Source organism: Bos taurus, chromosome 28 (genome assembly GCF_002263795.3).
Source record: "Bos taurus isolate L1 Dominette 01449 registration number 42190680 breed Hereford chromosome 28, ARS-UCD2.0, whole genome shotgun sequence".
NCBI classification, from domain to species: domain Eukaryota; kingdom Metazoa; phylum Chordata; class Mammalia; order Artiodactyla; family Bovidae; genus Bos; species Bos taurus.
This window is the reverse complement of record NC_037355.1, coordinates 32,470,215-32,497,185: the sequence shown is the minus strand read 5'-3', so window position 1 is coordinate 32,497,185 and position 26,971 is coordinate 32,470,215. Positions and strand designations below refer to the sequence as shown.

Genomic DNA, 26,971 nt, shown 5'->3' with positions numbered 1-26,971 from the left:
GAAGGTAAGAACGTCTTTTGGTGGAACTTGGTGTCAGAGTGTGGCCTTCACCCCTGTTTCTATTCCTTTTCAAGGCATAGAGCTCCTCCCATCTTCTCTGTACCCAGTTCCTGATATATTTCCTTGAAACTGTCCCTTGTTCATGTTTCCTTTCCCATTTAGATGAAATACTAATCCTACAAAGGACTACAAGGGGAAGAAAATCTCTTTCCCTATGTGAGATAAGGTTTCAGTATTCAGTTCAGTCCCTCAGTCGTGTCTGACTCTTTGTGACGCCATGAATTGCAGCACGGCAGGCCTCCCTGTCCATCACCAACTCCCAGAGTCCACCCAAACCCATGTCCATTGAGTCGGTGATGCGAACCAACCATCTTATCCTCTGTCGTCCCCTTCTCCTCCTGCCCTCAATCTTTCCTAGCATCAGGGTCTTTTCAAATGAGTCAGCTCTTCACATCAGGTGGCCAAAGTATTGGAGTTTCAGCTTCAACATCAGTCCTTCCAAAGAAATCCCAGGGCTGATCTCCTGCAGAATGGACTGGTTGGATCTCTTTGCAGTCCAAGGGACTCTCAAGAGTCTTCTCCAACATCACAGTTGAAAAGCATCAATTCTTTGGCGCTCAGCCTTCTTCACAGTCCAACTCTCACACCCACACATGACCACAGGAAAAACCATAGCCTTGACTAGACGGACCTTTGTTGGCAAAGTAATGTCTCTGCTTTTGAATATGCTATCTAGGTTGGTCATAACTTTCCTTCCAAGGAGTAAGCGTCTTTTAATTTCATGGCTGCAGTCACCATTAAGACCCCACATAATCTCACAAATAATAACTATGTACATTTGAATAAGTAAATAACTGTGAGATAATCATTTTAAAGCCAATAAATACCTGATGTAATACCGATTTATTGCATTCTCCATGGAGCAAAGGGAAAATTTCAGAATAGGTGCTGTTTGGTGGAGAAGGGTAGAGCTCACTCTTTGGAAGGTGTATTCACTATTTTGCACCTCTTTCTTACTTAACATTTTGGAGTTTATATTTTTGGACTCAAATAAAATCAAAAAGGAGGAAACACCAATCTTGGCAAAATAATAGTAGGTCTAAAAGCACATTGAAAGAGAAGGCAATGGCACCCCACTCCACTACTCTTGCCTGGAAAATCCCATGGACGGAGGAGCCTGGTGGGCTGCAGTCCATGGGGTCACAAAGAGTCAGACACGACTGAGCAACTTCACTTCCACTTTTCACTTTCACGTGTTGGAGAAGGAAATGGCAACCCACTCCAGTGTTCTTGCCTGGAGAATCCCAGGGACTGGGGAGCCTGGTGGGCTGCCATCTATGGGGTCGCACAGAGTTGGACACGACTGAAGCGACTTAGAAGCAGAAGCACATTGAAACATTTGAAAAAAGTGCACAGACTAAAGAGCTGAAGAAGAACTCATTTGGCATATATTCACAAATAAAAACGTTGTTCATTGAGCTATGGCCTGCAGTTTAAATTTGTTCCATATCATAGTCTCTGGTTAGAAAGTGTGTCTAGTAAATTGGTGAAGGTTTCTGCTTGAAAATATAACATCTTAGAAAACATCAGATCTTAGATGGCATTTACTTAATGTGTTTTTAGGTGATAAGTCACTATGCCAAGGAAAAAAGGAGTCGTTTTTTCAAGTTATTATGGTACAACATCATTAACTGAGCGATCTCTATGTGAGGTAATTCTATTACTCATTATTATAGTTTTTATTTCATTTAAAGTCTGGAGTCAGTTAATTAGTAACTGTTGTTTCCTCCAGACCAATGTAAAAGTTTTACATGCTTTCATTTTCCTGTTTTTCCCTTGCCTCCACCAATGTCCATGTGGAAAATGCCTAGAATATTAATTCATATTGTTGAGATTCTTTTCTTTTCATAATATTTATTTAGACCTACCAACGAGTAGTTCTCACTTCCATCAACTATATAGTCACACATCCCCCTGTTTCTTTCTGGATTAACTTTCTTCCCTGATGTACTTTATCCTCCAAAAAGTAGCTATTTTCAGAAACAGCCTGAGACGAAACTCACCCTTCCCTGCTAGTCTCTGTGGTCACAGACTCCTAGGATCAAAGTATTTCCATCTGGACTCACAGGCGTTTCACTGTCTTCTTTCTAATATTGTTGACAAGAAACCTGTGGTAACCTGAATTCTTGCAGCATGTTCTGAGGCAAAGATGTGCAAACAAGTCGATTTCCCTTTACTAACAATGCCCTGAGGTGTACACAAGATATGTCAATACAGCTTTGGTGCTCTTGTTGTGTGTGCTTTAGTCTTCTCTGTCATCCCTCTCAATTTACTTCTTAGTAATGACCAGTTATGACTTGGGATATTGCTTTACGTTCATTCTCTTCCTTTCTCCAAAACCTCTATTACATATTATATTGGGACTTCTATCCATAAAATGGTCTGTCCATATTTAAAATTAGGTTATTTATTTCTTATAGTGAAGTATTTGCTATTTTTTTTTTTTACATATTCTGGATACCAGTCCTTTATCAGATATGTGATTGCAAATATTTTCTACCTATCTGTGGCCTCTCTCATTATCTTAACAGTGTCTTTTAAAGAGCAGAAGTCTTTAATTTGGATAAAGTCCAATTTATCATTGCTTAAAATATTGTAAGACATGACACTGAATATTTTTCACTTTTGAATATTGATATTAACTTTTTTTTTAGCATCATTTGTTGAAACAGCTATTTATTCTCCATTAAATAATATTTCCTTCTTTGTTGAAGGTAAACTAATCAGATATCTATGTCTAGTTTCTTTATTCTATTTCATTGTCCCTCTATCTTGACTCTAACATCACAGATTTCAATTACTGTAGGTTTAGAACAAATCTTGAAGTCAGATAGCATAAGCCCTCTGACTTTTCAAAGTTTTCCGAAGTCTTTTTTAGCATTTCCAGGTCCATGAATATAATATACCTCTCCAATTATTTATATTTTTTTCAATAGGAAAATTGAAAGAAAGAAAATTCCTCAACCTGATTAAAAACTACAGCGGACATCATTGTAAGGTTGAACGCTTTATGTCCATGATAGGAAACAAGGATCTGTGATCTCACCAAGTCTGTTTAATGTTGTGTAGGCGATCTTATGGAGAAGAAAATGGCAACCCACTCTTGTATTCTTGCCTGGAGCATTCCATGGCCAAAGGATCCTGGAAGGCTACAGTCCATGGGGTTACAGAGACTCAGACACAACAGAGTAACACACACACAGGAAATTTTAACTATTGCAATAAGGTAAGAAAAACAAACAAACAAACAGATTTAAAAGGAATGAAGACCTGTTGCACACAGCATGAAGCTGTGCAAACTGACAAGGGACTTTAGTAAGATGGCAGGACACAATGTTCATGTACAAAACTGATGGTATTTCTATATCCTGTAAGTGAAAGTCACTCAGGCGTGTCTGACTCTTTGCAACCCCATGGACTATACAGTCCATGGAATTCTCCAGGCCAGAATCCTGAAGTGGGTAGCCTTTTCCTTCTCTTCTGTTGCAGCCACCAGTGCTTGCACGGGGGGGAGGGGAGGGGGCTCTTATACTAACAATCAATAATTGGATTAATTAAAAGTACCATTTTAATGTCAACACGAAATTTTTACTACTATAAGACAAGCTATAAAAGATGAATATGTTGAAAACAAAAAATATTACGAGTTATACAGTGTTTATACATCTAAAGATTGACTAGTGTCCAATTTTACAAAATTAGAGCCTCAATGCAATCTCAATCAAATTTCCAGCAGGATTTTTAAAGACATTGACAATTTGATTCTAAAGTTATGGAAATGCAAAGGCTAGAATAGTCAAGCCTATTTTGAAAGTAATTATCAGTGTATGAAGCAACTTAGCAAGACTTACTTTGGGCTACAGTAATTAAAACTATGATAGGCATACAGTTTAATGGAATAGACAGTTACAGAAATAGTATTGCACCTATACGGTTAATTGATTTTGAACAAATATTCCAAGGAAATTCAGTGGATGGAAGAATTTCCTTTTCAACAAATGGTACTGAAACAACTAGACCTCATATTGAAAAAAATGAACCTCACCCTAATCTCACACCATACATAACTCATCATGGATCATAGGTCTAAAATTATTAAAAATATGAAGAAACATTAGTGGCCTTGAATTAAGCAAAGCTTTTTTAGCAAACACAAAAAGCATGAATCATAATAAAATACCCAGAAATAAACTTACCTCAGGAAGCAAAAGACCTGTACTTTGAAACCTGTAGGAGACTAGTAAAAGAAATTGAAGACACAAACGTATGGAAAGATATGCCACGTTCTTGTATTGAAAAAATATTGTTAAAAATAACCATACTACCCAAAGCAATCTACAGACTCAGTACAATCTCTATAAAAAAACTATCTTGAAGAAGAAAAACAGAGCTGTAGGAATCAGGCTTCCTGACTTCAGCCTGTACTATTAGTACAAATGGAGAAGGCAATGGCAAGCCACTCCAGTACTGTTGCCGAGAAAATCCCATGGATGGAGGAGCCTGGTGGGCTGCAGTCCATAGGGTCGCTATGAATCGGACGTGACTGAGCGACTTCACTTTCATTCACTTTTCACTTTCACACAATGGAGAAGGCAATGGCAACCCACTCCAGTGTTCTTGCCTGGAGAATCCCAGGGACAGAGGAGCCTGGTGGGCTGCCGTCTATGGGGTCGCACAGTCGGACACGACTGAAACGACTTAGCAGCAGCAGCACAGTGATCAAAACAGTATGGTACTGGCACAAAAACAGATCAATGGAACAGGACAGAAAAGGTCACTTAGTCTATGATAAAGGAGGCTAGGATATACAATGGAGAAAAGACAGTGTCTTCAAAAAGTGGTGCTGGAAAAACGGGACAGCTATACAAAAAGAATAAAATTAGAACATTCTCTAACACTATACACAAAAATAAACTCAAAGTGGATTAAAGACCTAAATGTAAGACTGGATACTATAAAACCCCTAGAGGAAAACACAGGCAGAACACTCCACAATGTGTATCACAGCAATATTTTTTGAACCCATCTCCTACAGTAATGGAAATGAAAGCAAAAATAAATGGTACTTAAAAGCTTTTGTACAGCAAAGGGAAGCAACAAAATGAAAAGACAACATACAGGATGAGAAAAAACATTTGCAAACAATGTGACCAACAAAGGATTAAACTCCAGCATATTCAAACAGCTCAAACAGTTCAATTTCAAAGAGACAAGTGACCCAATCAAAACATAGGTGGAAGATCTAAATAGACATTTTTCCAAAGAAGACATACAGAAGGCCAATAGGCACATGAAAAATATGTTCAATATTGCTAATTACAGTAAGCCCCTACATATGAACAAGTTCCATTCTGAGAGCATGTTTTTAAGTCCAATGAAGTTAGGAAGCCAACACACACAGTCAGCTGTATAGGAACTGTAATGTAGTAGGTTTATAATACTTTCCACACAAATAATACATAAACAAAAACTAAGACACTTTTAATCCTACAGCAAAGTGCCTTGAAAAGTACAGTCGTACCAGCTACATCACCACTGCTTTGATGCTTGCTTCCAGACATCTGGGCTTGAAATAAAGATTCTGTACTACTGCATACAGTACTATAAAGTTCACAGGAGCACAATCACTCGTACAGGGTGCATGCCTCTGGCAGTGTATGCCAGACATGTGAACTAACTCATGTGATTGGGCTTGTGAATGGATGTTTGTCTCTTTGAAAGGTCACAATTCCACGGTTTCTATGTGGGGGGCTTACTGTATTAGAGGAATGCAAATCAAAGCTATAATGACATATCACTTTGTGCCAGTCAGAATGGTCATCTCAAAAAGTCTACAAATAATAAATGCTGGAGAAGGTGTGGAGGAAATGGAAACCTCCTAAACTATTGGTGGGAATGTAAATTGGTATGGCTGCCATGGAAAACAGTATGGGGCGCCTTAAAAAATAAAAATAGAGTTACTGTATGATCCTGTAATCATTGAGAAAAGATGAAAATTCAAAAAGATACATGCATCTCAATGTTCTTAGTAGCACTACTTACAATAGCCAAGGCATGTAAATAAGCCAAATGCCCATTGGCAAATGAATGGAAAAAGAAAGATGTGGTATATATAAAAAGACCACCAACCTTAGTCTCGGCAAAGATATGAAATAGATCTCTCATACATTGCTGGTGTGAATACAAAGTTATACAGTCACTTTAAACAACATCTTGGCAGTCTCTAAGAATTCACACTTCCCTTTACCATTCGATCTACCATTCCCACTTCTGTGTATCCCCGGCTGCTCAGCGGTAAAGAATCCGTCGACCAATGCATGAGCCACAAGAGACGTGGGTTTGATCCCTATGTTGGAAAGATCCCCTGGAGGAGGGCATGCAACCCACTCCAGTATTCTTCCCTGGAGAATCCCATGGACAGAGGAGCCTGGTGGGCTACAGTCCATAGGGTCGCAAAGAGTTGGACATGACTAAGCATGCATGCACAGTTACCATTTGATCCAGCATTTCCACTTCTATTTATTCAAGGCAAATTATAACATAGGGCTGTTGAAAGATTTGTATTCAGATGTTCATATGGGTCTTAGTCTTCATAGCTAAAAACTAAACCAAAAACGTATTAATCGGTGAATTAAACATTATGGCATATCCATTCAAAGAGTTCTATTCACCAGTATGAAAGCATACTATTGAAATAACCAGCTGCACGATGAATCTCAAAAGCATTATGCTAAGTAAAGGAAGCCTAACACAAAAGACAATCTTATGATTCCATAAGAATAAAATTCTAGTAAAGGCAAAATTACAGAAATAGTATCAGTGGTTGCCTCTAACTGTCATGGAAGGGTATTGACTGCAAAGGAGCAGGACAAAACTTGAATTATTCTGTATCTTGACTGCTGTTATTAAATGACTACATATTTGCCAGACTCATAAAGTTGTACATTGAAAATTCGTGATATTTTTTCTTTTTGGTATGTAAAGTTCTCAACATATATCTTTTAGGATTTTACATACCAATTAAGTTTTGGTATGTAAAGTTCTCAACAAAGCTGATAAAAAAGAAAGGCTCAGAAATGACAGAGGAATTAAAGAACTATTTTTCTTTGCAAATTAAAAGTTGAGGGTAATAGGCCACTTGGAATACTTTTATTACATCAAATTCAGAAATGACTCTGTTAGAAAACTCTTCTAAAGAGTTTAGCTGTGTTCTTTGCTGGTTTGTTTCCTTTTCCTTAAGATGAAGGATCAATAGTTCCTTTACAGGCAAAGAACCTTTAACATTTCAGTTTTGATATGAAAAGGATAATCAAATGCCAGAATTTTCATTTGCACATTTCCTTCTAGGGACAGTATGAGGTAGGGGAGTTTTTGATTATCTGGGTTAGTCAGTTCTCCCGCTCCCTCACAAACTCCAAGATGGGTTGTCCTGCCTCACCATGATGGGCTCAGACATGAGCCTACACGAGGAAGGACATTGTGAATCTTTCCCTTGCTCACCTTAAGAGTTGCTTAGGCCTAAAAACTGTCTAGCTGTAAAAGATTTGTAACACAACAGGAATTGTGGACTCGAGATGATTCTAACTACAGTGAAAAAAGCCCAGAGGTGAAGGTAATCCTTTTCAGCCATTCTTGTTAGCTTGCCACACACCTATCAATGGCTTCATTACCAACACAGTCGCACAGAAGTATTTAAAAGCTTACTTCTATTTGGAACATCTTTATCCCATACCTTTTATGGAGTTTTCATTTTCCTTAACTGTCATCTTCAGCATTTGCAGCCCTTCTCAAGAGAGGAAGAAAAATAAGCTGTGTGTCTAATATATGATGACTCACCCTGTTGTTATCATCGCTCACAGGAGAGATGGGGAGTCATAAGGTATGACTTATCCCTCACTCCCTCATTCACAGAGATAAAACCAGAAATGCCATCCCAACATTTAGGCAAGATATACATACCAGGAATGTATGAGAACAATAAATTGTCCCAGTGACTCCAATATTCTTTCCACAATAAAATGGGAGGATGGAGGGAAGCAATGAAAGCTTTTAGAATAAGATCACTGTGCAACCACAGTCAGTCTTTATATATTTATTTGGATAAAAATTCTCCTATAGTTTTGGTGTTCCAGCAGCTACAGCAATCCAAGAGGCTCTAACCACATCTATGAATATCTGCACAGGAAATGAGTACATTTAAGTAGATGGTTCTCTGGTTCAAGAGCTAGATTTGCCTGCGGGGTTTAGAGAGCCATGAGACACTACAAACTTTCAGAGCAATATGACCTAACAAGGAGCTTAGACTTTGTAACCTTGAACTTGTTCTTACTCAGCACAAATGTACATCCCACAGCACCATCCCTGTTAATGTCTATGCACAATGGCCTGTTTCTGGATTTGCTTCAAGATCCCATTTAAGTGTTTTCCCATATTGCAGCTTTGTATATTTGCAAAGTAGAAAATCGTAACAGTCTATTCTGGTCTTTGTATGAGATACATAATCACCGTCCCACCAAAATTCACCACCCCCCCCCCAAATTGCAATTCTACACGAATTTGTGAAGCTGTGGTATTAAAATCCCAAAAGATATATGTAGAGTAACTCAATGATATTTACAGTTCCGTATATTTTCTCCCTGGCAACATGTAGCTCTTTAAAGAATGTTCTTAAAAATAGTAAACATATTTCAAATTTTCTTACCTGTACAAATCCTGTTATATATTCTCTTTGCAAAGCAGCATGAGAACCTAGAAGAAAAAAATTAAAAGACCATTCCAGAAAGGTTTTATATATGGACCCTTGTTTGTTGGAAAATTCATCTTTCATCCTTAGTGAGACTATCAGAACTGCACGGGAACCTTAAAGACTGTTAAGATGATTAAGAGCCACATTTAATACTTGCTCCAGTAGCATCTTGACAAACATTTTAATTTTATATCTCTCAAGTAAGCCCATAAAGCAGCATGATGTAAAAATTCTTAACAAATATATTAATAAAAATTTAAACATGTATGTATCACTTATGCTCTTTTGAGTTAATTACATAATATTGCCTTGTATACACCTTAATTAGATTAAATATTGATCAGTGCATTTTCCCATTGCCATTGATATTTCATTAACACACAACAACTGTCTTGTTATATCTCGATGTAATGTTAAATTCATTAAGGTGTCTGCCTAGAAGTGAAAAGTTATGGAAAGATATACAAAGCAAGCCATAAGCAGGGTTGGAAACCTCAGCCTATGAATTAAAGTAGGGAAGAGAAATTAACCTTTATCTAGTATAAGGATTTAAAGTAATTAGATTTATTAATTACAATGATCCATACTGGTTTTTTTTCTGTAAGGTTGCAGGAGTAATATCAGTTAGACTAGGTTCATCTATCACTCTGTATTAAGGAAGAGGTTATGAAATATTACAATTATTCCTGAGGATTATGGTCTTTGTTTATTTCAAAAAGAACCTAGATTTTAAACAGCATCGAAGATGTCTTAGCATGTGATTAAGGCTGTTTATTTTCATGCTGATGAGCTGCGAGCTGTTTCAATGGGGAGATGCTATAATTTTCCCATGATCTGGAAAATAATTCATGGCACTTTTTATGTTGTCATTAACTGTCACATCTCTTGAGTTAAATATGAGCCCTGTCATTTGGAAGTCAGAAAGTGGCTCCTAAATTTCTCAATTTCATTAGCAATTGATTCAAATCATTTCCCGAAAATAGTCTGAATTGACATATGAATTGTAGTGGTTCCTCAGCTTGGTGATTAATTAATCAAGCCATCAGGTTCACATTAAACTATTTATCAATCTTACGATTTCCTGCTTTTCAGAAAAAATTAAAAAGCACTCTAATGATATTTTATGAGTTTTGAGAAAAATTAAAATAGGATCAAAAAAAGTAATCTGTCCTTCCTAATTCATGAAGCTCCATGATGTCAATTTCTATCAGGCAAGACACTACAAAGAGGAGATGGGACTAGAATCTCTACCCCAGGGAAGGCACGAGGGTCATTTCTATAGGTCATAGTCTCTTCATCCATAAAATTAGAAAACTGAACTAAATAATCTCTTATTTTCAAAGTTATGTTTGTGAATTAAAATGTACTTTGATAGTTGCAGTCACTTTTAGTTTTATGATTTTGATGTGCCATTGTCCTTATGTTAGAAAAAAAAATCAATTTGGGATTACTGTGAGATCCTCAAAGGCTCCATATTAAAATTATAATCCATGTTCTTGGATCAGCTATGGACACTGCTCTGCAATTTGCACTTGAAATATAATTTTCCCCCCAAGGCCACATTAGTCTGGGTGTTTTCTAACGGACTTTTATAACAAGGGACCAGAGTCAGTTGCTCTGGCCTAGAGCGACAGTATCAACCTTTCCAAGATTGGGCCACACCAAAAGCTATTTCTTGGCTGAAAAAACTGCTGGCAAAACATCATGTGTTTGACTATTTAATTTCATTCAAACTTTCCTGAGTTCAAATAGCCAGTTCTTTTCATAATAAACCACCAGCCAACTGAATTCAGTTCCCTTTCTTTCAGATGTGCTGTGTGAATAACTACAAAACGAATGTCTCATTCTACACAAATCCCTCTGGTATTATTTACAGAAAACTGAAGAGTCTCTCTTAGAGAGAACTGTGTTTTAAGTGCTGGGCTGACTCTGGTATCGTAGGACAGAGATTACAAGCCAAATAGGAAAGACACTGAATGTGTAGAACTTCCATTCCCTGCCCATAGTGCTGGGACAACGGTCAGAGGAATGGTGTCTAAAATGACGCAGGAGAAAAGTATAATTCAAAACGATACATGTACCTAGTTTCACTGCAGCACTATTTACAATAGCCAAGACTTGGAAGCAACCTAAATATTTGTTGATAGAAACAAATGGGACCTAATGAAACTTAAAAGCTTTTGCACAGCAAAGAAAACCATCAACGAAATAATATGACGATCTATGAAATGGAAGAAAATATTTGCAAATGATGCAACCAACAAAGGATTAATTCCCAAAATATACAAACAGCTCATACAGCTCAGTATAAAAAAAAAAAAAATCCAGTAAAAAAATGGGCAGAAGATCTAAATAGACATTTCTCCAAGAAGACATACAGAAGGCCCACAGGCACATGAAAAAAATACTCAAGACTGCTAATTATTAGAGACGTGCAAATCAAAACTAAACAGGTACCAACCACCTTACAATACTCTAAATGGCCATCATCAAAAGTCTGCAAATAATAAATGCTGGAGCGTGTGGAGAAAGGGGGGTGTTCCTACACTGTTGGTGGGAATAGAAATTGGTACAGCAACTATGGAGAACAGTACAGAGGTTTCTTAAAAACTAAAAATAGAACTACCATAAATAATCCTGCAATCCTACTGCTGGGCCATATATCTGGAGAAAACCATAATTCCAAACGATACATGCACCCCAGTGTTCACTGCAGCAGTATTTACAATAGCCAAAATATGGATGCAACCTAAGTGTCCATCAATAGATGAATGCATAACAAAGATGTGCTACACATATACAAGGGAACATTACTCAGCCATAAGGATGAAATAATGCCATCTGTAGCAACATGGACGGACCTAGAGAGTATTGTACTAATCTGAGTAAGCCAGACAAAGACAAGTGTCAGATGGTATCGTTTTTATGTGAAATCTAAAAATATGATACAAATGAACTCAGTTACAAATCAGAAATAGACATAGAAAACAAGCTTATGGTTACCAAAGGGGAAATGGTGAGGGTGGGGAAGGATTCATTAGGACTCTGGGATTAAAATATACATACTATATAAAATAGATAATCAATAAGGACTTACTGTATAGCACAAGGACCTACACTCACGATCTGGTAATGATCTGTAGGGGAAAGAATTGGGTAAAGAACTGTCTATCCACCCACCTATCTGAATCACTGTGCTGTACACGTGAAAATAACACTGTAAGTCAACTAAACGTCAATAAAATCAATAAAATGACACTGTTCACGGCTCCTTCCTCAGCCACCCCCTTCTCAGAAGGGTTGGGGCATTCGTAGTGGCTGGTTCCCCATGGATAGCATGGACTGCAAAGGAGGGGCCTTGGACTGAGAGAGGACCACAGAGAAATCATCCCAAGTGGGGTTTCCCTGGGGACTGAAGTGACCTTCTCTCTAAAAGCTGGGAAAATGCTTCTCACCCTGGGGAAATCTGGGGTCTCATCTTGGATTGTGGTGGTGCTGGGGACCCCCATACCTTTACCCCTGCCTCAGACACACATGCATTTTAGGAATGAGAACAAGAGCCAGAAAAGTAAGTAACTTGCCCAAGAATGACATTTTTTGGAAAGCTATGGTCTATAGAGGAATAGGGTGGAAATGGAAAGGCAGAAAGGGTTATTTGACACACAAACTCACAAAGCGTCTCATGTTAAGACTTTATATTCATACAAAGTGGAGTAAGTCAGACAAAGATGTATCATATCACTTATATGTGTAATCTCAAAAAAAGATACAAATGAACTTATTTACAAAGCAGAAACAGACTCACCGACTTAGAAACTAAACTAATGGTTACTAAAGGGGAAAGGGACAAAGAGATAAATTAGGAATTTGGGATTAATAGATACACATTACTATATAAAATAAACAAACAAGGACTTACTGTATGGCACAGGAGACTATAGTTGGTATCTTGTAATAACCTATGCTGGAAACTGAAATATAATAGATATACATATGTATGTATGACTGAGTCACACTGTTCTCCTGAAACACTGTAAATCAACTACAATCAAAATAAATTATTTTAAAAAGAGACTATCTCTAAATGACGTCATTCACACAATTTCTAAGATGCATGACAGAAATGGGGAAAAGATAAAGTGCATCACACAACCCGAAATTTGTGTTCCATTGTGCGAGAATATTGTGTATAACCCCCATTTTATCAATTCTGTGATAATCTTAATGTAGCAAATAATATTACATTCTTAAAGGTAAAGAATTCATTTACTCAGCATAAACATTTAAAAATACAACATATAAATATAACACATATAATTTTTATAAAGCTGTTTCAGTTGCATTCCTCTCCCCCTCCCCCATATATTGGAAGTCTCAAGAAAATGGAGACGCCCAGGCCTCTTTGGCCCTCACACGTGGACTGCATCCTTCATTTTCGTCTATATAATGCCAGAGTTCCACCCTGTGGGAAGACAAAGCAAGTATAAAAGGAAAATAATACATGGGCGACGATGTCACAAGTACCAAACGAATCACCCAAGCCCTACGACAGCGTTGGTCCTTTGCCAAAAGACACCTCCAATTATATTAATTAGGAGAAGGAAAAATCCCTCACCTCTAGATCATGTCCTGCTTCTGCTATTTTGTTATAATGCGCTTGTAATGCATAACTATCCCGAGCCCTTTCTGGAATATGCCATGCTTTCAAACTCCTGGGCTAGTACCACGAGGATGGAAAGGAATTGCATTTGCAAATGTCAGCCTACCTCATCCATCTCCCCTCATTCAAACAATACGCATTTGAGGTTCAGCAATTGGAGTTATATATTTTTCCTTAATGTTGTTGTAAGGTAATGGTTCTCTTATCTGAAATTCATCAGCCTGCTATAAATTTAAACTCCATTACTGCCAATAGAGAAAAGCTAAGCACCAAACCACTTTCAATAAATTTGCACTTATGCAATTGAACTGATACAGCCTCAGAGGAAAAGGTGAAACTCGTCTTGAGATATTTAAGTTAGTCTGAGTCACTGCTTCGTCTGGTGTTAAATTGGATCCATCGAGAAATGTAGGGCAGCACTCATCAACCCTGAGTTATAAGAAGAGATTTTAGGCTGAAAAAAATTCTGTCTCCAGCATTCATTATTAGGCGGTGTAATTCTAAGAAACCGCCGGCTGGCTCTGTTATTTGGCACAACTAAATGTTACAAATGCAAACCCTGATAGATGAATATTTTTATGAACAACATTAACCTGGCTTGGGTAAGCCCAAGTCCTGGAGATTTGTCATGTCCAGTCATGAAGTCCTAGTGGGGATGTCTATATACTCATAGCAAAGAGGGTAATTACAAACATTTGCACAAGGCTTCAGGATTTATAGGTAACAATGCTTTTACTCTATACATCCACCTGGCTAAAACATTTGTTAGTTACTATCTTCTATTTCTGATGAGGGAACTGAGGTTCAGACATATAATCACCTTTACTGGCTGTCTGAAAGCGCTGATGTGATATCATGTCCTTCAGGCTCTGTGTTTTTGGTCGTGGAAGATAAAGAACATGCCCAGTTCATGCTTTCCTGAGTCTCCATGGCAGACCACAGAGAATGATCTCTGTGAATCGTTAAGTTGTCGCCTCAACGATGCATTGCAGACAACTTCCCTGGAGAAGTAGCAAGCTCCTGACCACAGTATTGTGTGCAAATAAATAAATGCTAAAACAAAAATAAACAAACACATACCCAACACCCAAATCAGCACCCTCAAAAGGTTGCCAAGATCTCTTGGTGAAGAAGGACATCTTGATCAGGAGCCAAAAGAGTGAAGTGTATTCTTTGGGTACAGAGAATCACTGGAGCATCTCCCTCGGAGGGTCAGCCCTAGAGGGTGACCACCTGAAGCAGTTCAGCTTGGGGAGAGGGGTCTGCTGGCCAGAGTGGATGGTTTCACAAGCAGAGGACATGACCAGACAAGAGCTCCCAGGCCATTAGAGCCTGAGGATTTAAAATTTTAAGATAAGTTCTATTTATGGTTAGGAAAACAAAACAAAACAAAATAAAAAATACCTCTCTGTGGACTCAAGCATGGGAAGTTTAGCTCGCAGGATGTAACGAGCATGACAAGTTGTGGGGGCTTAGCTGTCAGATACACAGGCACACAACCACAACGCTCCCCAAGCCCTTCTTCCATCCCTACCCGCAGTGCCCATTCTAAGGCCAGACTGGTATCACATACCACTTGCAAGAACTGAACAGCATTTGTACTTAATTGGATGATATACATTATTCATGAGCCTTGAGTCTGTGATGATTTTGGCACTCATTAGGGGGGAAAACGAGGCATTAGTTTTCTTGGTACAAAACATTCTGTATTAAACTTCATTTGCAGTCCACTTTTCAATGTGAAGAATTAGAAATACTTTTAAGCAAAGTTTAGGAACTATGAAATAGCTAAGAAAACAAGCAGCAGTAACTTCTAAAGATGGCAAATAAAGGAATAAAAGCTAGGATTTTCAGATATCTCAATACTCAGAGCTCTAAACTTTGAGTATAGGAGAGGGAGAGTCAACTTAAAATTCAAGCAAGTTAATAAAGATTGCAATAATAATGATAAGTGTTTGTATACATATACAATATACATATATAGTTTGTATACATATACATATATAGTTTATATATATGTGGTACATATTTATATAAATACCTATATTTTACCTATGAATGTATATGTATTATATGTACAAACATATTTTACATATGAATATATATGTGTATGTACATACATGTACACACATATGTTCAAAATTTATTTCAAAGAAGTGGATGAATTGTGCATCTATTTTTCCAAAATTAAAGGAACCATCTCCTGAGAGATAACCGAGTCCTAGTTTAGGGCTGTATCATGCCCGTTTTCAAAGCCTATCACAAGCTTTTTAGACTGAAGTTCAATCTATCTAGTTCCCCTTTTCACAAGTATATCCAGAGTCTCAGAATTGAGATCAACTAAGTCAGTCCTTTTCTCTTGCAAATGAAGAACCTGAGGCACAGTGAGGGGTTGAGGAGCCCTAGTGCCCAGAGGATAAAAGTGAACAAAACTGGGCTTATTTGGCAATGTTCATGCACCCCTGTCCTACATGGTCACAGCTCCCTGAGAAGGCCTTTTCAGAGGCTCCGAAGTCAAACAAATCTGGTGCAAACACTGCAGGATCATGGGGGAACCTCCTCATCTGGTTAAGCCTGGATTCTTTAATTATAAATGAAGATACATTTTGGAGGTTTGTTAGAAGGTTTAGTGGAGATAACTACAGGTAGTGTCCTTAGGACAATGCCTAGAACATGCTGCTGCTGCTGCTGCTAAGTCACTTCAGTCGTGTCCGAGTCTGTACGACCCCATAGACAGTAGCCCACTAGGCTCCTCTGTCCCTGGGATTCTCCAGGCAAGAACACTGGAGTGGGTTGCCATTTCCTTCTCCAATGCATGAAAGTGAAAAGTGAAAGTGAAGTCGCTCAGTCGTGCCCGACTCTTAGCGACCCCATAGACTGCAGCCTACCAGGGTCCTCCGTCCATGGGATTTTCCAGGCAAGAGTACTGGAGCAGGATGCCACTGCCTTCTCTGCTAGAACATACTAAACACCCATAAACATTCACAGTGATAGTCCTGTTTTTATTATAGAGTCTGGACAGACAGTCTACCTGCACAGTCTAGCTATTGCTTGCCCACGTCCCACACTAGTGACATTTGTCTACTTATCTCAGTTAGACATAGGTTTCCTTAGATCAGAGTCCTCGTGTACTCCCACAGAGTATTCTCCGTGCCTGATCTTGAGTCGGTTAGCGAGTGCTCAGTAACGACACGGATTCTGTTTCACATGGTGGGACGTTTTGTAACGTGTAGCCCTTCCACACGCCCTTATGAGGATGATGTACCTGCCATCAGAAACGGGTGCTCAGGGGCTTCCCTGGTGGTCCAGCAGGTAAGGCTTCCTGCTCCCAACACAAGGGGCCTGGGTTTGATCCCTGGTCAGGGAATTAGGTCTTGCATGCCACAACTGAAAGATCCCATAGGTGGCAACCAAGATCCTGCACGCCGCAACTAAATATCTGGTACAGACAAATCAATAAATATTAAAAAGATAAAAGAAAAGTGATTGGCGCTGATTCTGCATTCTAATACTGCTTTAATCCCAGGTACAAGACGACTGACGAGCAAAGTTCCTCTCTCTGTCTCAGTTAATGCTCACGAAGGCTCAGGCAGGCAGATACCATCAACCCCATTTAACAGAGGAGGATAGTGAGTTTGGGGCAAGAGGGAGCTTTGTGCCTGAAATCCAGCAACAAAGGGACAGGCCTGGAGAATAATCTCAGGGTTCCCACCCTACGTTCAGCACGGATTCCACTCAGTACCACTTGTCTCAGTGTAGACTCACTGTCTACTATGGTGGGTTCAACGCAAAGTAAGTGTTTTCAGAAGTTCCTGGTCAGGGAACCAAGATCCCACATGCCGCGGAGCAACTGAGCCTAAGCACCACAGCTACTGAGCCCTCTACACGACAACTAGAGAGGCCACGGCTACAGTGAAGATCTCGAATGCCCCAACTAAGACCTGATGCAGCCAAATAATTAAACATTAAAAGATGGAAGAGTAGGATGAACAGGTTGGCTCATTTTTGGAAGTGTTTTATTTGAGAAGGCCCAAAGCCAGAATGAAGGGATGAAGGGATTGCTCGTCACTGAGGTCTGAAGCATAGCTCCAATGGAACTCATCACAAAAGCGAAATTTCTTTGAAGTGTCACACTAAAATCCATGTCCATTCGAGTTAACCCCACATTAAAATATTTGTGTTTATTTTAATATACATTTACTCCTTAAATCTAAAGTAGGCATTGCAAGAAAATGCATCATTTTATCTTACAGTTCATAGCATCCCTGGCCCATAGCTGTACACCAAGATTCAAAAGAATGGTTGGGAAGCCATCTCTATGCTAATCCCCAAATCTCAGCTCCAGTCCAAGGGTATGAGGACCCCTCAGTCTGTTATCATCAGGGCACAGCTAATGGTCCACAGTGAGCAACTGGGCTGACCCTCCGTCCATTTTTCTTAAAGAGCCACTGAGGATGTCTGCTTTCCCACAAAAGCCCTAAGAGCAGCCAAACTCATTTCTCTTCTGTCCATGTGTATTAATTCCTCTTTCTGTAATGAGATACAGAGGAGAAAAAAGGGGAAGAGGACTGATGTGGAATCAGATTGGGCCTGATGAGTTATGGAGCCTGCCTTCTCATCAGCGATGTAAAACAGCCTGGGCTCTATTTACTGCCGCTGTCAGCAGGATCGATAAATAACATTTTCAGTGACATGAAGAGGGAACACGTGAGCTCAATGAAATGAAGTGGAGCCAGAGGGAGAAGCAGACAATGCCCTTTTTCTCTTCCTGGCCTGGCAGGAGTCACCTGTTTGGCTGGGAGAGAAAAGGGGTATAAATTCGGCTTGACTTTTAAAACGGGAGGAGGATGCACCCCCAAGAGGAGGAGAGGGCTTTTCTGCTGAGGCAGAAGTCAAGGATGGGCATGACCCACTGTCACCGTCACTCACTCCTGTGTTGAGCCACCCCCCATCTGAACCAAAAAGCCATAATCAGCTGGCCTGGGTGGGCAACACCCTATCTTCGCAGTCACTTCAGAGAGACGTGTTTGACTTACTGTTTATATTTGAGAAAGAGTACAGAGCTAAGGTGGAATTCAGAGGAGTTGTGTTGGATGATTGTCAGAGGGCTGAAGGAATGCTGACCATTAAAAAAGGCCTCCGTGGTTTGAGGGCTGAGGTGGGGTGACCCACAGTCCAGCAGAATTCCAGTTACCTTCAACAGTTCAGAGGTTAAGAATTGACCCTAATCACAGAATTCCCACTTTGAAGGGATCTCTGAGGTCATCGTGTCCAACCTCCCACCAAACATCAGAATCCTCTCCTCAGTACATGTGAGGGGCATACTCAGCCTCTGAGCACGGGGGGATCATGAACTCTCCATTTTAGGCCCCCTCCAAGCTGCAGGGGCGAATGAGGCATCTGATGGAAGACAGCAGCCATGAGACCTGCAGTCTGTCCGCTTTTCGAGGCGGGTGAGACTGGCATTCTGCTGGTGGGCTGGGATACCAGGTGGTACCCAAGTGGTCCCCAGGCAGCCCTTCCTGCCTTTGCTTTGGGGATAGTTTGTAACAAGATGTTCTCAGCTGAAAGAATAGCAAAGAAGTTCAATTTCAGGTACAGTGAAAAAATAACTTTGAGTACTTCATTTGCAATAATGTTTCGTTTCCCTGGACACTTTCCTAGCATGTTCATTAGGGCAGTTAAGAGTCATGTATAATATTTCAGACATTTTGTGGCATTTCATTGTTTTGGCAGAAACCAATTGTGATGGTTCCAGAAGCATCTGGGTGAGAGAGAGGAAGAAAAGGAGGAAGTCAGTGTGGGTTAAGAGGAAGGGGAGGCAGAGAGAAGAGAGAGATGCATAGAAAGACAGCAAGAAAGAAAAGGGAAAAGCAGGAAATAGGAGGGAAAAGAAGATGTATGTGTGCCAAGCTGCTTCTGACTCTTTGTGACCCTATGAATTATGGCCCGCCAGGCTCCCCTGTCCATGGGCTTCTCCAGGCAGGAATACTGGAGTGGGTTGCCATGCCCTCTTCCAGGGATCTTCCTGACCCAGGAATCGAACTTGCGTCTCCTGCAGTTCCTGCATTGCAGGTGGACTCTTCACCACTGAGACACCAGGGAAGCCCCAAAGAAGATGGGGGCTGAGGAAAAGGAGAGGTGAAAAGGGAAGAGCAAGATAGACTTCAGCAAATTCTGCTCTCTTCAACTCTGTCTCAAATTTATAAACACTGTTAGTGGGTAGAAAATGACATCACCAAATAAAGCTCTTTTCCAGACACTGTGTTGAGAAGTGCCAAGAAATAGAATCAGAAGATAATATATATACAGCTCTTCTTTGACTTATGATGGGTTATGTCCCTATAAATATATCATGAGTTGAGAACATAACAAATTGAAATGCATTTAGCATATCCAACTGATGGAACATGGTACCTTAGCCTAGCCCACCCTAAACATGCCCAGAACACATACATTAGCCTACAGTTGGGCAACATCATTTAACACAAAGCCTATTTTATAATCAAGTGCTGAATCTCTTGAGTAATTTATTGAACACTGCACTAAAAGTGAAAAACAGAATGGTTGCCTGGGTGCTGAGTGGTTGTAAGTGTGTTGGTTGTCAGTCAGGGCTGACTGCAAGCTATGGGTGTCACTTCCAGCATCCTGAGAGAGTCTTGTAATACGTATCACTCGCTCAGGAAAAGATCAAAATGAAAAATTCAAAGTACAGTTTCTACTGAATGTACATTGCTTTCACATCATCATAACACTGAAAAATCATAAGTTGAACTATCATAAGTCACAGACTGTCTGTCTGTATATTCCAGATTCTAATTCCAAGTATCCTTTGGGGAAATCCAGTGAAATCCTTCAACAGGAATATATCAGAATTAAAATCCTTCTTAATTAATACTCATAATAGGGGGTGCTTACTAGATGCCCTGGAAAAGGAAATGGCAATTCACTCCAGTATTCTTTGCTGGGAAATCCCATGGACAGAGGAGCCTGGTGGGCTACAGTCGATGGGGTCACAAACATTTGGACACGACTGAGCAACTAAACAATAACAATAGCAACTAGATGACATGCACCATTCAAAGTACTTATCGGTATTAATGTATCAAATCCACACACTGCCCACAGAATCGGCACCATTACCATGCCTTTTTTGCTAGCAAGCATAGGAGAAGGCAATGGCACCCCACTCCAGTACTCTTGCCTGGAAAATCCCATGGATGGAGGAGCCTGGTAGGCTGCAGTCCATGGGGTTGTGAAGAGTCGGGCACGACTGAGCGACTTCACTTTCACTTTTCACTTTCATGCACTGGAAAAGGAAATGGCAACCCACTCCAGTGTTCTTCCCTGGAGGATCCCAGGGACGGGGGAGCTTGGTGGGCTGCCGTCTCTGGGGTCGCAGAGTCGGACACGACTGAAGCGACTTAGCAGCATAGAGACTAAGTAACTGTCTAGGGCCCCAGAACCAGCAATATAGGAGCCAGGATTTGCTCTGAGAAAGTCTTGCCTCAGAGCCTGGACTTTCTACTGCCTTATGATTCTGCTTCCTGTTCACTTGTAAATCATCTATTCATTCAATAAACATTTACCGAGCCTCCCGCTCAGTCAGGCTCAGAGCCTCCCCCAGCAACAACACCTGGACACAAACGATCAGGCAGGAACAGGTGCATTCCCGGCTCTGACGGACAATGGGTCTGATTGTTGAGGCTTCACAATGAATGGGAACTGCACAGTTTGTTTCCATACTCTTAAAAGGATAAACAAGATAAACACACAGGAATACGTTTCTAATAAGCTCTCAGACACTATCAGTGTTGATGGTCTGGGGCGGGGGCACATTTTAAGGACCACTGGTTTTGAGATAGTATTGTATGAAGAGAATAGAAGCAGAGACTTAGATTGTCAGTGAGAGGTTTCCAGGGGAAGAGGCAGATGGAGACAATTTCCACAGACCTGGAGGCAATAGGCAGATGCCACTTGGGGAAATGGATGTGATGGGCAGAACCAGGAGTGTAAAGCTGGTGAGGGAAAGGAGGTGATGCTTCAGAAGCCCTTCAGGGGCCAGGGAAATATAACAGAGCTCTTACGTTGTCCAAGAGAGGGCCATGCCCCACTGATGATCCCACTGAGGTACCACAAAGGGCTTGTTGTTTCCAAGAGGTACAGGTATCTCTTGACATGAAGGCATGTCAAATTTCCAGTCACTTAGCTGTGCTTCCTCCATCTTCTCTTGGAGAGAAACTGCCCCAGGCTGGACCGACCTCATGTTTCTGTTGCTGCACAAGAAAAATATGCACAGGTTAATGATGGGGCTTTGTCCACAGTAAGACCCAGCTCTTTATGGGGATCACCGAGGTGACTACTGCTGCAGATGGTTTTGAGAGGGACTGGAAGGTCCCACTGGCTGCTTAGGAGGTTCCAAATCCTACTATCTTAGCATTCTCACTAATGTATCCAATCACCATGTGGCTTCTATTAACACGGACATGTATTATATGCAGGAAAGGTTATCTGTTACTATCAAATTCTCATGAATACAGGTGTGTAGAGAGAGGTTTATCAGGGTATCTACTTATCCATGGCTGGGTTAGGGGAGCAGAGGGGTATATATCTCAGCCCCTGACAGATGTCTCCATCAGTACAGAGGTCACTGTTCTTTATGCTCCCCAGACTGACAGACACATGTGTACACAGATATGTCCAGGATCACTCAGATGTACACATGTTCAGTTTGATATTCACTGACCAGTTCATTTCAGTCCATGTCACAGCTGCCTCGGGGCTCATACAGGTAGATATATGTGTGTGCGTATGTATATATATACACACACATATACATACTGTCTCTGGAATTGCTGTATGGTCCTAATCACAAATAGACAACACAATTTTAGGAGGCACATCTTAGGAGTAGATGGAGAAGGCAATGGCAACCCACTCCAGTACTCTTGCCTGAAAACTCCCATGGAGTTTTCACGGAGGAGCCTCATAGGCTGCGGTCCATGGGGTTGCAAAGAGTCGGACGCGACTGAAGTGACTTAGCAGCAGCCGCAACAGCTTAGGGGTAGAATGTGAGTTGGGTACCTCAGTGTATGGTCATTATGAATAAGTGAAATACAGCATAAAGAAAAGAGAGGAGTGGAGACCACTCAGATTGGATGGGGGAGAAGGGGTCAGAGGAGGGAATGGATGGGCAGCACTCGGGCACTGAATGTCAGCTCCTTCCTCCCAGGCTCGTGGCCTAAGACTCCGTTAAGGAGACATGGCTGTGGTCCAGGAGAGGCATGATGGTACTAACCTACTCTCTGAATAAGAGAGCATTTTGGCCTGGAATGGTAGAGTAGCACAAATCTTTCAAGACGTAAACTGAGAAAAACAAACAAAAGAACCCCCAAATATCAAGAAATAATAACGACAGCAGAAATTTCCACATCGTTTAAGCTCTGAAATATAGATCACAGTTTGAATTTTCTTTTCTCCTGCCAAGAAGTATACTTCATTGAGGAACTTAAGTCATCTGGTCATTATGCTGAGATGACATAGCTGGGGTGGTGGCATGAAGTGGTAGTATGGATAATGAGGTCTAACCCTCCCAACCACTGCAAACCCTGCTACTACAAACAGTGATACCACACTTCTGGAAATTTGACTTGCCTTCATGTCAAGTGACTCTGGGCTTCCCTGGTGGCTCAGCGGTAAAAGAATCAGACTGCCCATGTAGGAAACATGGCTTCAACCTCATTAGGAAGGATCCCACATGCTACAGAGCGACTCAGCCCACGCGCCACAACTATCGAACCTGTGCGCTAGAGCCCTTGAGCCACAAGTGTGGAGTTCATGCACTACAAACTACTGTTGTGTGCCCTGCAACCGTGCTCCTTCACAAGAGAAGACCGCAGTGAGAAACCTGTGCATAGCAACCAAGAGTAGCCCCAGTTGCAGCGACTAAAGAACAGTCTGTGCGGCAATGAAGGCCCAGCACAGCCAAAAATAAATGCATGAAATGATAAATTACATTTTTTTAAAAGGGACTCTTTCTTTTAGATATGTGGTTAGCAAGACCCAGTGAACTTAAAAAAAAAAACAAAACCCTCATCAGATCTTGATCAGCAGGACTGTTAATGTTTTCTGTCTTTCAAAATCTGATATATGTCAGGTAACCAGCTTGTTAACTGCTGGTTTGGTCAACATTACTTCCTGCTTCAGATGACTGCCCCATTTATCTTAGCTTAATACATTACCATGCCAACAGAGGATGGTCTATAGGTATTCTTTCATTATGCTCGATAGCATTTTGAAGCAGGCTTCAATTTAAAGTGACACACAAATCTAACTTTCTTCACCCTTTAATTTGACTCACTGGTAACACAATTTGGGCATAACAGACAATGTACTGTCTATTAACAATTTGATAGTGAATTACTGTTAGAGTCTGTCATCTTAGTATTTATTTAACTGAGCTGCATATGATCTAGTTGAACATTTCATGTGTTTGTATTTTGCCTTCTGGCAACCTGTGTAGAGAGCACATTCAGCATGGCATATGAAATATGCATGTGCTCTCCCTTGAAAATATTTATAAATGTAAGAGGTTAATAGTGAAACACTTAAACAAGGATGACACAATGGATTCTACTCCCATATGCATAGTTATTATTGAATTTTTAAACTCATTAAAGGAAAAAGTCTGGAGGAGGGGCTTTAAGAACTAGGGACACTGCATCAGCTTTTGTGTTTCTGAAGCTCTTGCTGGGGGTAAGAGATGGGGAGAGTTTTCAGTTAGCCACTAGACCATAGAAAAACACAAAAAATTAATTGACCTTTTTGTGAATGGGGTAGGAACATTTTTTTTCTTATTTGTTGCTATAGAAAATGATAAAAAGGACCTTGGAGAAAATTCAGGTTTGTCTATAAGCACTATCAACTCAATCACAATAGCACTTAAATAGATCTGAAAATAACTGTATATACACATACATACACCTGTACATGCACACATACATCCATGAGATAATACAAGGTATATACATCTGTGTGTGCACATATGCATGTGTACATACAAATATATGTATGTATGTGTGTATGTACATACATTCATATATGTACTTGTATGTATACATTCACTGTGTGAAGAAAAGTAATATCTCATCTTCCATGTTCTCAAACTTAGTTTTCAGCCATTCTTCTCAACTCATTCCTTATGTGTCCTTCAAATAGTCTTGGATTAGTGCCTTGGTTATGTTCCTTTAAACTTTTTAGTTGATTTTATTTAGCAAGGTGCTTCATTTCTAGAGTCTTAGTCAGCATCACTGTTATCAAAAGTGAGAGAGACTTTCCAGTTACACCAGACAACAGATTTCTTGCTGTTTTTCTTTGGTTGCTGTTCCTTTGTTTAACTTAGTTTGAAATAGGTCACAGGTCAGGCAATGGTAGATCCAGGGGCTCAATGATGTTTTCAGGGCTCTGGCTATGTTGCCATGTCTGGATTCATTCCCCACTGAATGACTGTATCATTCGCAGCTAAGTTCTCTTCCCAGTGGTGAGAGAGAGTATTAGCATCCCTAGACCTTTATACTAATGGCTCATCATTGGAAAAAATAGGGACATTCTCTCACTGTTAAGAGTTAGAATCTAGGGAGATTTCTAAATGGCCCTACCTAGTTCACACTGCCAATCACTGGACTAATCACTGTATTTGTTTACATTCCAGGTCTAGCTGGAGACAGAGCACAGCTTAGGACCAGGGGGCTAAAAATGGAATTTCAGTATAAATAGCCCCATCAGAACTACACGTAATGTTGTGTGCTGGGGGTTGGGGTTGTGTGTGGGAAGAGTAGCTTTCATAGGAAAGGGGAATTAGAATTCTCCTTACCTACCCAGGTGCCTTGACTCAGGATCACCTCATATGGTCATCTTACCATGTACAGGACTCTTGCCCTCCACCCAGGTCTCAATTTCTTTCTTTTTTTTTTTTCCTCTAAGTAGTCTTTAATTTATAGCTGAAGTTGCCCAGGACTTCCCAGGGAAGTCAGGAGTCAAGAGGAGCCCAAGAGATAAAACACTCGCATGGCCAATGAGCCTCAAAATAAGCAGTAAAAATGGGCAGATGGCCTCCATTCAAGAGTCTTGGAAAAGTAGCCAGATGTTCTGTGCTCACTTAATAGACATCAAACAAATCACATGCAACCACAAAATAGATTCTGCTCATGACCACTGGCTGAATCACCGGGAGAAGAAAAACAAAGTCTCAATCATGTTTCTTAGCCCAGTTCCTCTTTCCATCTTCAAACTGTCTTGCCATTGAATCAAAGCCTTCCCTAGAATGACTTGTGGTGTAGTACATGGTGTCAAAATTCTAGAAGAAGGTAGATGTGTGACAATGAGGGCAAATTCCCTAATTTCTGTAAACTTGGCTTACCCTTTACCTGTAGTATGGGAACAAGAATATTTCTTTCATGGGACAGTTGTGAAGCTTCAATCACTTAACCTCTTTAAGCTTCCATTTCATGATCTGTACAATGGGCATATGTATAGTTATATTTTACTCATAGGATACACTAGAGATGCCTATTTAATATCCTTCCTGCTCTTTTTCCTTAGTGACAATAATTCCAGTTTGGGTAGGGATGCAACATGCCATGATTTTTAAAAGACCCAGCTTTTCTTGAATATAGGAGGGGCAGATGAGATCTACTACTCATCTACCCTTGGATGGAAGACGGTAGAAACGGTTAAGAGTGACGTACAGGAATCCTTTTGAAGGGCTGATGAGAGCTACACTCTTTCCCCCTTTTCCTCCTTTCAACTGCAGTTATGATGCAATGCCTTTAACTCCAGCAGCTATCTTGGACCCACGAGGAGAAGATAAAGAGAATTGCTGAGACTTTGCATCTGAAATCCTTGACTTGCTGAGACAATGCCAACCAAACTCTTACTTCTAGATTTCTTGTTAATGAGAACAACAACAAAAAAATAAATCTTTTGCATTTAGTCCTCTGTAGACAGGGCCCTTGTTTCTCGCAGCCAAATACAATATGCACTTACACGAGTTTTGTTAAAAATTCAAAGAAGTAATCTGTATAAAGCACTCACTGCAAAAACCTGCAATATTGAATCTAAGAGACTTTGCTGCTGTTGTTTTTGTTCTTACTAGAAAAGGTGAGTGGAACATTTTCTCCTGTGTCAGAAGTGCCACCTGGCTGACAACAGATGTACAGATTGATTTATAAGACGTGCTTGATTTCAGGAATGTTAGGGGCGCACATTTTCTATCTTAGAATCAACGAAATAAAATAATAACAATAGCTACCACTTATAGAGCAATTATTATTCATAAAGGAAACAGTGCTGACACATTGCCAGTTACAAGTATTGTTTCCTTTCCTCCATTCTTGTCCCTTCTTGTCCCTTGTCCCTTCACGGACAAGGGTGTGTCCGTGAAGGAGAAAGCAGCCTCCTTCTATAATATGTAAATGATCATAATTTCCAGGTGCACTCAGGAAGTA

General features: G+C 40.3%; 1 long non-coding RNA gene across 1 annotated transcript; it reads right to left on the bottom strand.

Moving 5' to 3' along the window:
- Positions 1-8,137: 8,137 nt before the first annotated feature.
- LOC107131390 (uncharacterized) lies at positions 8,138-21,738 on the bottom strand. Its single transcript, XR_001495368.2, has 2 exons — positions 21,554-21,738; positions 8,138-8,808 (listed from the first exon to the last, which is right to left on the bottom strand). It is a non-coding gene; the product is annotated as an uncharacterized lncRNA (long non-coding RNA).
- Positions 21,739-26,971: the final 5,233 nt, after the last annotated feature.